This window comes from Erinaceus europaeus, chromosome 15, assembly GCF_950295315.1.
Source record: "Erinaceus europaeus chromosome 15, mEriEur2.1, whole genome shotgun sequence".
In the NCBI taxonomy this organism is placed as follows: domain Eukaryota; kingdom Metazoa; phylum Chordata; class Mammalia; order Eulipotyphla; family Erinaceidae; genus Erinaceus; species Erinaceus europaeus.
Window position 1 is genome coordinate 16,991,635 of NC_080176.1, and position 11,776 is coordinate 17,003,410.

Here is an 11,776-nt window from a genome sequence, read left to right on the forward strand (position 1 = left end):
CCCAGCCCACCCCTCTCCCTCTACCCCCTACCCCACCCCTCTCCCTCCACCCCCTACCCCACCCCTCTCCCTCCACCCCCTACCCCACCCCTCTCCCTCCACCCCTCTCCCTCCACCCCCTACCTCCTCCACCCCTCTCCCTCCACCCCCTACCTCCTCCACCCCCTACACCATCCCTCCACCCCCTCCCCCCTCCCTCCAGCCCCCCACCCCTCACCACCCACACCCACCCCTCTCCCTCTAGCCCCCCACCCCTCTCCACCCAAACCCCTCTCCCTCCACCCCCTACCCCACCCCTCTCCCTCCACCCCCTCCCCTCTCCCTCCAGCCCCCCACCCCTCACCACCCACACCCACCCCTCTCCCTCCACCCCCTACCCCACCCCTCTCCCTCCACCCCCTACCCCACCCCTCTGCCTCCACCCCTCTCCCTCCACCCCCTACCTCCTCCACCCCCTACACCATCCCTCCACCCCCTACACCATCCCTCCACCCCCTACACCATCCCTCCACCCCCTACCCCTCTCCCTCCACCCCCACCCCTCTCCCTCCATCCCCCACCCCACCCCTCTCCCTCCACCCCCTACCCCAACCCTCTCCCTCCACCCCCTACCCCTCTTCCTCCAGCCCCTACCCCTCTCCCTCCACCCCTCTCCCTCCACCCCTCTCCCTCCACCCCTCTCCTACCCACCACCCCACTCAGGGCTCTGGGTACATAAATTGTAGGGCAAGGGATGGACTCATTGGCCTGCGCACAGGTGGGAACTTGGCACCAAGGATGCAGTCAGCCTGCTGTGTGCCCGGCAACCCCCACACACAGTCACCCTGCTGAGGGCACAGGGGTCTCTGAGTCAAGTCCCATGGGGTCAGTGTTCGTTCATCTTGTGAGGGCCCAGGCCTCCTAGGCCTTGTCCTAGTTGAAGCCAGGCGCTCAGGCCCTGACGAGAGGCGCTGGTCCACAGAGCAGATGCTGGAATCCAGTGGGTCCTGCCTTGCTAGGAGCGGTGGTCGTCCTGTAAGAAAGTCTGTGGTCAGAAACTGCCCACATTGGGGGGCTTGGGGGGTGTCTCAGCTGGGCTGGGGGGCAGGGGACCCCCCCATGCCGGCCTCCCCCTCCAGGGTCGTCCTCACACTCAAGTCTCTGTGGAAGCCTCGCCCAGGGAAGCAGACCCTGTAAAGTGTGGCTCGCTGGCATGAGAACACAGGAAATGAAGAGCTGGGGAATAGCTCGCCCTGTTCCTCTGAGAAAAACTAAACCTGTGTTTAAATCACACTGCTGAGGAGTTTGGTTTCTTAGCAGATGTTCCCACAATTCCACTTGCGGTCGCTAACCAATCCCTGTATCTGCCGGCCCTCTGCACACTTCCTCCCCCCCCCCCCCAGTTTGTCCTGCCTTCCGTCAAGTTATGGCGTATATAGTACACGTTCTGGGCACCCTCTGTTTCCTGGCCCCTTCCTGTATCCCAGCTCATCACCTACCTCCCGACTCAGTGCTGTTTGCTTAGTTCTGCCTTCACCCTGCCCCACTGGCCCTTGTGGACCAGGAAGTAGTGGCTCCTGGAGGCTTCTGGTCTCTTAGTTGGGCTCCGGGGCAGCTGGGGGTCCAAGAGGAGGCCCTGCCCCTCCCCTGCCCGAGGGCTCCTGCTTCAGGGTCTTCCAGATGACCACAAGAACCCAGGACTCCCAAGCGTTTTTTTTTTCCTCCAGAGACAGGAAATGTCCTCAGCACCCACCTCAGGGTCCCTGCCTGCTACTGCTCTTGTGCTTCCAGCTACTAAGCAAGAAGCCGCAGGGAGAAACTGCAATTCAACAGGGGGGAGTCGGTTTCCACTCTAGCAGAAAGGAACAGAAGTCCCAGGCTGGGGCAAGGAGACAGAGTGGGTTGGAGAACAGGGTCGGTAGTCCACGCTCTGGTCCTGAGCCAGGAGCACCAGGCTGAGTCTTAAGAGAGACAAAGCTGGCGATGGCGGAAAGGCTGACTGCTGGCAGAGGGGAAGCTGAGAATGACAGGATGGGGTGGGGGGGGGGGCAGCACAGGGACAGTTCACCAGTGGTGTGGCGGCCTCCCTCTGAAATAAAAAACTTGGAAGCTGGCTGCTGCTTTTGCTCTTTTTTCACAGGAGCACTGCTCGGGCTTATGGTCCTGTAGGGAATTGAACCTGGGACTTTGCAGCCTCAGAGTCTCTCTTTGCATAGCCATTATGCTGTCTACCTTCACCACCACCTCCTCCTTCTCCAATATTATTACCACCAGAGCTCTGGCTTGTGGTGGTGCTGGGGATTGAAGCTGCCCCTTTCAGGGCTTCAGCCATCAAAGACTTTTTGCAGAACCATTAGACTGTCTCCCGTCTTGAAAGCTGGTAGTTAAAATGTGATTTTTTTTTTCCCTCTGTCCTTTCATAATTACTCCAATTTCCCAAACTGGCTGAGATTACACATGAGTTAGAGGTCTTGGAAGAGCAGCTCCAGACTTTTTTTTTTGGGGGGGGGGGGAGTTGGTGGTGCTCTGGGGTGTTGGATCAGAAGAGTGTTCAGGGAAGCAGATGACACTTTTGCTTCCTTTATACAGCCTTACAGAGTGGACTCTTCAGTTATAGCTAAATCGAGCCTGTGATGCTGTCATGAGATTCCCCCCCCACACACACACATAATGTATCAAAATGATTGAAGGCCCAAACAAGCACTTTCTTAGAGGTTCCCTGACCTGCCAATAAGAAGGTGCAAGTCCCACCCCAAGCCCCACCTACAAATTCCTCCCCTCCAGCTGGTGTTTACCCACAGCCCCAGGCCATAGAGGCCCTCAGCAGGCTCCTTCCTCCAGGTAGGCCAGCAGGCAGGTGTACGAGGAAGAGTAACCAGGAGCTTGTCTCTGTCATAGTGATAACGCTTGATGCTTCCTGGAGGCCAGGCTTCCCGAAACTGGTAAACACTATGGCAAGAGCTTAAATCATTGTTATCACGCTGTTCAACACCTAAACTGTAGATAGTGTCGCTGGTGGGTGTTGAGGGGGTTGGCTCCAGGGACAACCAGGTTGAGAGTCACTGGGAGATGATTCCGAGTCACTGAGAGAGAATCAGGCACAGCCAGGAGAGAGCCAGGAATAATGGCAACAGCTGCCCTGCAGGGAACCCCTGTGCCTGTCAGCCTCCCTAGCCCCAACTGCCCTTGACCCCCCCCCCCCCCCCGGGGCCAGCCAGGGGCCAGGCACTCACTGAGGTGGGCTCATGCCACAGCTGGCACCCAGGGAGCCCCGTGTCATCCTGAGTGTGTCTGGTGGGTGTTGTTTTGATATATGACCCCCTGTGGGGGGAGCATGTCCATTCATTCAGTTGGAGCCCACACAGACAGGAAGGCAGAGGCTGGGGAGGCAGTGCAATGTGGGTCTTGAGAAGGTCTTGAGTTCTATCCTTGGGCACCACTGTGCTAGGTTTGTTCTGTCCCCACACACACACCTAATAGTGTTTTTTAAAAAGACCCATTATCAACTCAAATTGTTTTAAGTTAGATAAGCCCCAAAGAAAAGGAATACAGGATGATCTCATTTATAGGTGGAACTTAAGGACGGAGAGGGGAAACACACAGTGTAACTTGAGTGTGGTGTACTGCACCAAGGCAAAGGGCTCTGGGAAGGGGGTTGGAGAGGGTGCTGGGTCAGGTGCAAAAGGCCCTACATTAGGGCATGAGAGTGTTCTGCAGACACCTATCATGGGGACATGATTGGACCCATGTGTCAACTGGGCTGCAGACAACTCTCTCCCCCTCCAAAATGGTAAAAATAAAAAATAAATAAAAAAAAAAAGGTCATTAGTTTAAAAACAGAAAGTAAAAGCAGAGAGAGTGAGTGAGTGAATGAGTGAGTGAGTGAGTGCAAGCTCTCTGTTCCTTCTGGAGCTGGAGCCCCAGACATTAGCTCTTCAGCTTGGGGTAGGCCTGGCCCCACCAGCACTTTTGGTTCTTGGGGCTTTCACACGCAGGCTGCAGCCACACCAGCCATGTCCCTGGGCCCCTGGCAGAGCAGATAGGCATGATTTGTACAGCACTATCTACATGTAGCCCCCCCACCCCTGTTCTGTTTCTCTGGGGAGCACAAATCCCCCCAGGCCTGGCGAACCAGGCCTTCCACAGATGCCCAGAGATCTCTGCTATTGTCAGCTCACTTGCGTTCTGGAAGCTGGTCCATCCCTTTTCCCATGAATCCCTCTGCACTTCAACAACCCACATCCAAGATCCGCCTCTTGTGACCAAAGCCCCACAGCTGAGTGGTCACCGCTAGTCAGCAGATGAGCTCGGATCCCCATTGCTGGTGACAGCAGACGGAGGCACAGGAAACCCCACTGTAGTCCAGGGAGACCAAGTTCTATTTCCCAGCTGGTGAAAGTCTGGATCGGGGTTCGAATGCAGCCTGCTTAGAACCAGAGTGGCTGCTCCTTCCCATTGTTGAAGAGCGAGAGGCCAGGCGGTGGTGCACCTGATTAAGTGCTCACAATACAGTGTGCAAGGACCCAGGTTCAAGCCCCTGGTCCCACCTCACCTGCTGGGGGGGGCGGGGCTTGATGAGTGATGAAGCAGGGCTGCAGGCGTCTCTCTGTCTCTTCTCTATCTCCCCCTCCCCTCTCAATTTCTCTGTCTCTATCCAGTAACAAGTAAATAGATAAAATTTGAGAGAACCAGTGCTGTCGGTGTCTGTCTCCCTCTCTATGTCCCCATCCCCCTAGATTTCTGGCTGTCTCTATACAATAAATAGATTCCAGGGAGCCAGCCCAGCCGGTGGGGCGCCTGCCTTGCTGTGTACACAGGCCAGGTTCCAGCCCCAGCACTGCAGGGAGGGGTCGGGTGCTGTGGTCTTTCTTGTTCTCTGTCTCATTCTGGAAATGTCAGCCCCATGTGCAGAAAGCCGTGCGTGAATGAGGCCCTGGCAGCGCCGAATAAATCCACACACCACACCCTCATTGTTGTATACATGGGGAAATCAAGGCACGGGGAGGGGGAGTGGAGAGTGAGCCCACCATTAGCCCAGCTGTAAGTGGGAGGGTCCAGTGCCTTTGCCAAATGACCACACACACACACACCCATCCTGCCCACCCCCAGCTCAAGGCTCAGGGCTCACTGGCCTCTGCAGCACACAGTAGGGGTGAGGGCTGAGCCCAGGGCTCTTGCTCTTCAGAAGGACCCCATTTCCGCCGAGATATCTCCACACCCGCCACACAGCAACAGCCCTATCAGAGCAAGTGCCCGTCTGTGAGGCTGGTCCTGGCCTGCACTGCAGACTGGCCGTCACTGTTACAGTCCATGAAACCAGGTCTCCTTAAGACTCATCTGCTGCTTGAGGCCACCCAGCCACAAAGAGAGAAACCCCAAGTGGGCGGGGGGGGGGGGGTTCCACCTCCCAGTGTACTGTAGGACTAAAATGTAAACAAGAACCAGCCTCCTTGGAAAGAAACGCATAAGTGGGGGGTCTGGGTGGTAGCGCGCAAGGACCAGGGTAAGGATCCTAGTTTGAGCCCCTGAATCCCCACCAGCAGTTGTGGGGGGGTCACTTCACAGGCGGTGAAGCAGGTCTGCAGGTGTCTCTTTCTCTCCCCCCGCCCCCGTCTTCCCCTCCTCTCTCTAGTTCTTTGTCCTATCCAGCAACAACACAGCAATAACAACAAAGATAAACAACAAAAGCAACAAAAGGGAAAAAAAAAAGCCTCCAGGAGCAGCGGATTCTTAGTGCAGACACTGAGCTCCAGTAATAACCCTGGAGGTAAAAAAAATTAAAATAAAATAATAATAGTAATAAAGGAAATGCAGACATGGCAGAGGACTGTAAATTGTCATGCAAAAAGAATTTCAGGCTCTTGTGCCTGAGGTTTCTGAGCTCCCGGGTTCAATCCCCAGCCCCACCATCAGTCGGAGCTGGGCAGGGCTCTGGTGGAAAAGGTGGGAATGGTGTGGAGTTGTACCCCTCTTATCCTATGGTTTCGTCAGTGCTTCCTTTTTATAAATAAAAATAATAACAACGGTGGGAGGAGTCAGGCAGTGGCACATCTAGTAGAGCTGACGTTACCATGAGCAAGGACCTGCTGGGTTCAAGCCCCAGCTCCCCACCTGTAGGAAGGAAGCTTCATCAGTACTGAAGCAGTGCTGCAGGAGGGATCTCTTTCTCATTCTCTCTCCTTTCCCTTTCAATTTCTCTCTGACTCTATTCAGTAAAATAAAAATTAATTAAAATGCCAATAATCAAAATCCAAAAGATAAAATAAATACTAAAAAAATAAAGTCCCCCTGGTACCTATTCCCATGTGGGGTCCAGCATTTCAGCTGCTCCTTCACTCACTGATACCCACCCCACCCCCCTCTGCCTAGTTTCAGCCGCTTTTCAATCAGACAGTTGCTGGCGTGGGACTCTGGACCTCTAGGGCTCTGCCATATTCTAGAAGCAGCTAGGACGTTCATCAGTGGGACAGGAAGGGCTGCAGGGTATGAAGACAGACAGACCCGAGGCTCAGCCAAGGAACTGGGCTGCCTGGAGGTCAGAGAGAGGAGGCGCCCCCTCACACCTGGTGGCTGGTGGCCTGCAAGCAAGTGGCCACAGGCCTGCCTCGGGATGCTCAGAGGGGAGGGTCGTGCTTCGTTCCCACTCGGGGGCACCGTGTGCATCTCTGAACCAGTCTTTCCTTTCCACAAGAAGGGCGGTGTGTCCATGGAGGAACCAGGGTGTTCACGGTGCACGTCCTCTCTCCTGTGGCGCCATCTTTCCAGCTCTGATGTGCTCTGAAAATTGGAAGGTGCTTTTCAACTGGTGCCAAGTCCGACATTACTGGACCTGTCTTTTTCCTTATTGGCGTAGAGTAACAGTGAATCACTGAGGGCCCGGACACAACACACCCAGTAGAGCACACATGTTAACACACACACTGGAGAAGGCCTGCGTCTGAAACCCCAGTCACCACCTCCTGTGGGCAAGAAGCTTCCTGAGTGGTGGAGTGGTCTCTCCTCTGCCTTTCTCTACTTCTCTATTACTCCGTGTCTTTCACCCTCTATCTGAAAGGAAAAAAAGAGGGCCCGGCAGTGGCACACCTGGTTGAGTGTACATGTGACAGTATACAAGGACCTGGGTTCTAGTCCCTGGTTCCCACCTTTAGGGGAAAAGCTTCATGAAGCAGTGTTGCAGGTAGGTCTCTCTCCATCTCCCTCTCTCCTCCCCTCTCACTTTCTCTTTATCCTAAACAAATGGAAGGAAAGAAAGAAGGAAGGGGGAAAAAAAAGAAAAAGAAAAAGAACATGGCCATCAGGAGTGGTCAAGCAGGCATCCAGTTCCAGAGATAACTCTGGCGGCAATCAAAGAAAAACAATCAGAAGAAAAAAAGGCTGCCAGGAATGGTGGAGCCATGCAGGCACTGAGCCCCCATGATGCTGGCAGCACCAGAGCGTAAGTGGCTGGTGATGTCCTGGATTCAGTCATGTGTTAGGCTAACATCTGCCAGCGGCCCCCACTCCTCACACACCGGAAGCCCTCAGAGATGGCTCATGAACCTGACCTGAAGGCAGATCTGAACCCGAGCCCAGTCATGATCTGAGCAGAGGTGGCAATCCCGGCTGCCTTCCTGGGGAGGGAGGGCAACGCAAGCGTCCAACAGAATAGCCAGGGAGGGTCCCCACACGCACCTGCCAGGGCTCACGTATCCAATCCTACGTGTCCTACATGTCCAGGTGGGCCCACAGGACATCTGTCCAACTGTTTTCAACCTCAAAGGCCTCCTTGGTCTGTAAAACAGGAGTAACGGTGGGCTGTGCTGTGACACCCAGAATTCCCCTCGCAGTCAGACTCAGACACCATCAGTCACTCTGAGGAGCTGCTCTCCTCTATGGGCCTGGCCCAGGTATCTTCAGCAACAGGCAGTTCAAAGGCCTGCTGCCTCCACTGCTGTCTCCCAGCCTCCCAGCCTGTCACCCATGGGCTGGGGGTGGGGGTGGGGCATCCAGGGACAGCCAGTGAGTGAGTGACCCGCCCAGGCCCAGCCTGTCAGCTCAGCGACAAGCCCTTTCCCAAGGCCACAGCTCACCTTCAACTTGGCCACCAATTTGGGTCCCTGCTCTTCCTCCAATCGCCATGTCTGCTGGTGCTGTCAACTCTGGGGCTTTAGGGCTCCGGGATTTTTTTTTTTTTCAGTGAGGGAGAGAGCGAGAGAGAAGAGAGAGTGAATGAGAGAGATGGAGACACACACACTACCTTTGTGTTTACCGCCTTGGTAATCTCAGGTGGCGGACCAGGGGCTTGAAGTGCCCTCCCATGTGAACTCTCTCGCCAGCCCGTTTTTCAAATGAGTGAATTTCTGCTTTCTTATGAGGGAGACTCAGCTCCGGCATACGCAGAGCCAGGGACTGAACCTGGGACCTCAGGCATGTAAGTTCTGAGCACTGGATACATTTTCTCAGCTTTACTACAGCCCAGGGCAGGCAGGCAGGTATTCTGGGCATGGCTGTCAGCAATCACTCCTGCTGAGAGCAGAAGGCAACCCCCCGACAGGGGCAGAGAAGTCGGCCCCCACACGCACCTGCCCGGGCTCACAGATCCGATCCTACATGTCCAGGTGGGCCCACAGGACATCTGTCCAACTGTTTTCAGCCTCAAAGGCCTCATTCATCTGTAAAACAGGAGTAACGATGGGCTGTGTTGTGACACCCAGAATTCCCCTCACAGTCAGGGTCACCCAATGGCTTCCATCCTCACAGCCACCTGGGAGACTGGCGTTCTGTTAGTAACTGCCCCCCCCCAACACGCCATTTCTCTCAGCTTCCCCCAGCGACTCCACGACTCCATGACCACAAACCCCGCTTGGGAAGACAAGGTTTGAGCATCAAAGAGGTCTCAGTCCACCACTGACTTTAGCAGCCCCATCCACTGAGCTCTGGGGCTCACAGTGACATCAGAGGACAGGAGAGCAACCTGCCTCTAAGAGCAGCCTCTCTCCTCCATCCACCCAGTTTCCAACAGCAGTTTCTATGTGGCCCAGCTGCAGAGACTGTTTCCAGGGACCAGCAAGGCTGGGGGCCAGTGCTGGACTGTGTTAGTCAAAGAAGCCATCACAGGTCACCCTGGAGCGCTCCTGAGATTGCTGGCGCAGGAAGGCAGCTTGGCAACATTTATCTCTGCTTTTAAGTTAGAGAAGGGAACCTGGAGACACATAGGCCCAGAGAGGCTGCTCCGGAGCTGAGCCAGAACAAAGCCTCAGGGACTGACCCCCAGCCAAATGGCGCTTCTTAGGGGCCACTCACAGAGCACAGCCCACTGCAACCAGGAGCCTCCTTCCCAGTCTTTCCAGAGTCAGGGTCTGCCTGCACCTAGGCTGACATTTTCGTTTCATTTATCATTATTTTTTAAAATATTTATTTATTCCCTTTTGTTGCCCTTGTTTTATAGTTGTAGTTATTATTGTTATTTGATGTCATTGTTGTTGGATAGGACAGAGAGAAATGGAGAGAGGAGGGGAAGACAGAGAGGGGGAGAGAAAGACAGACACCTGCAGACCTACTTCTTGTGAAGCGACAACCCTGCAGGTGGGGAGCCGTTGGTTCGAACCAGGATCCTTATGCCGGTCCTTGTGCTTTGTGCCATGTGCACTTAACCCACTGTGCTACCGCCCCACTCCCTCATTGCATTTATTCTTTTTTTTTTTTTTAAAGAGGGACCTGATCAAAGTCCCGTACTTTTTTTTTTAATATTTCTTTTATTTATTTATTCCCTTTTGTTGCCCTTGTTGTTTTATTGTTGTAGTTATTATTGTTGTTGTCGTTGTTGGATAGGACAGAGAGAAATGGAGAGAGAAGGGGAAGACAGAGAGGGGGAGAGAAAGATAGACACCTGCAGACCTGCTTCACCGCCTGTGAAGCAACTCCCCTGCAGGTGGGGAGCCGGGGCTCGAACCAGGATCCCTATGCCAGTCCTTGTGCTTTGCGCCACCTGCGCTTAATCCGCTGGGCTACAGCCCGACTCCCGCATTTATTCTTTATTGGATAGAGACAGCGAGAAATCAAGAAAAAAAGGAGAAACAAAGAGAGATCCCTGCAGCCCTGCTTCACCACTCATGAAACTTGCCCCCTGCAGGTGGGGACTGGGGGCTTGGACCCAGTTCTTGCTCACTGTAACGTGTGCGCTCTACCAAGTGTGCCACTCCTGGCCTCATCCAGTCTAACTTCTATAGCTGCTACCCCCCCTCCCCAAAGTGGAGCCAAACCAAGCCAGGCCTCTAGAAGGCCCCCTGTGAAGACACAGAGGACAGGCACTACTCCATCATCTGTGCAACATACGTTGGTCCCAGCCATAGTGGTGTCACGGCTGGAAGCCGAGTCTTCACACATGGTAGGGTGTGTGCTCTTCAGCATGTGTCTCCCATCCCCTCAAAGTCTTTCAACACGCAGTTAATTTTGGCATCTGAAAGGCTATGCTTGTTTTGCAGGAGAAAATTGGAAAGTTACAGAATCACAAAGAAGAAGGAAGGAAGGAAGGAAGGAAGGAAGGAAGGAAGGAAGGAAGGAAGGAAGGAAGGAAACAGTCCTGTTTCTACCACTCAGAGGATGGCAGATAATTGGGCATGCTTCCTTCCTATGCATGGATTTGTGTTGGGTTTTTCTTTTCATAATACTGGTGAATGCTGGGTATATACTTGGTTACTAGCCCTCCCACTAGCATTATATCAATAAATATATTCCATGTTATTAGGACTCTTCAGAAACAGTGGTCCCAGGTTCAAGCTCCTAATCTCCACCTGCTGGGAGAAGGGGGGAGGGATGACTGTAAAGCAGGGCTGGTGTCTCTCTCTCCTCCTGTGTCTCCCCTTTGCATCTCAGTAAAGCAGGGCTGGTGTCTCTCTCTCCTCCTGTGTCTCCCCTTTGCATCTCAGTAAAGCAGGGCTGCAGACGTCTTTCCTTCTCTCTCTCCTCCTCTCTATCTCCCCTTCGCACCTCAATTTTTTCCTGTCTCTATCCAAAAAGCAAAAGAAAGAAAAATGGCCACCAGGAGCAATGGATTCGTCGTGCGGGCACTGAACCCCAGGGACAACCCTGGCGGCAATCAATTAAATTTCAACTTAAAAACAGAGGACTACGGGAGTTGGCCTGTAGCTCAGTGGATTAAGCGCAGGTGGTGCAAAGCTCAAGGACTGGCCTAAGGATCCCATTTCGAGCCCTGGGCTTCCACCTGCAGGGGAGTCGCTTCATAGGCGGTGAAGCAGGTCTGCAGGTGTCTGTCTTTCTCTCCCCCTCTGTCTTCCCCTCCTCTCTCCATTTCTTTCTGTCCTATCCAACAACAACAATAATAACTACAACAATAAAACAAGGGCAACAAAATGGAATAAGTAAATATTAAAACATTTTTAAAAAGCTATTTTAAAAAAGTCCTCTCTGTGTCCCACCCCTCTCTATCTGTGTCCCTCTCTATCTGTGTCCCATCCCAACACATACTCTGATAGGCTCTTGGAACCCGCCCATAACCATGTACTGATACGAAGCACCATGGCCACAGGGCCTAACAGCGCCTGACTTCTGGCTTTCTTTTCTGCGGCAGTTATCTGTGAGTTTCCTGCCATGATGAGAGAGTTTGTTCCCACCATCACCTCCTGCAACACCCTCCCTTCTGCCTCTGCTCCTGACAAGTACGCCTTTGCCTTTGTTTTTTCACCATTGCCACTGTGATTATAAAACAATATATCCATGCCTCACTTTCTCAGTTAAGTGCATTTTGGATGATAAAGATCTCATTCTCCCTGACACTTCTCAGCTTTTCTTTGTTGCA

At 53.7% G+C, this 11,776-nt stretch overlaps 2 long non-coding RNA genes across 3 annotated transcripts in view; one reads left to right on the forward strand and one right to left on the reverse strand.

The window, feature by feature from the left end:
- The window catches only part of LOC132533099 (uncharacterized), a 65,617-nt gene extending 64,345 nt beyond the window's left edge, over window positions 1–1,272 (forward strand). For both annotated transcript variants that reach the window (XR_009544983.1, XR_009544984.1), the window contains one exon: window positions 1,119–1,272. This is a non-coding gene — a long non-coding RNA (uncharacterized LOC132533099). The remainder of the gene's footprint in view (window positions 1–1,118) is intronic.
- On the reverse strand, window positions 684–8,624 carry LOC132533100 (uncharacterized). Its single transcript, XR_009544985.1, has 4 exons — window positions 8,049–8,624; window positions 7,651–7,749; window positions 6,543–6,756; window positions 684–1,012 (listed from the first exon to the last, which is right to left on the reverse strand). It is a non-coding gene; the product is annotated as an uncharacterized LOC132533100 (long non-coding RNA).
- Between the last annotated feature and the right edge of the window lie 3,152 nt (window positions 8,625–11,776).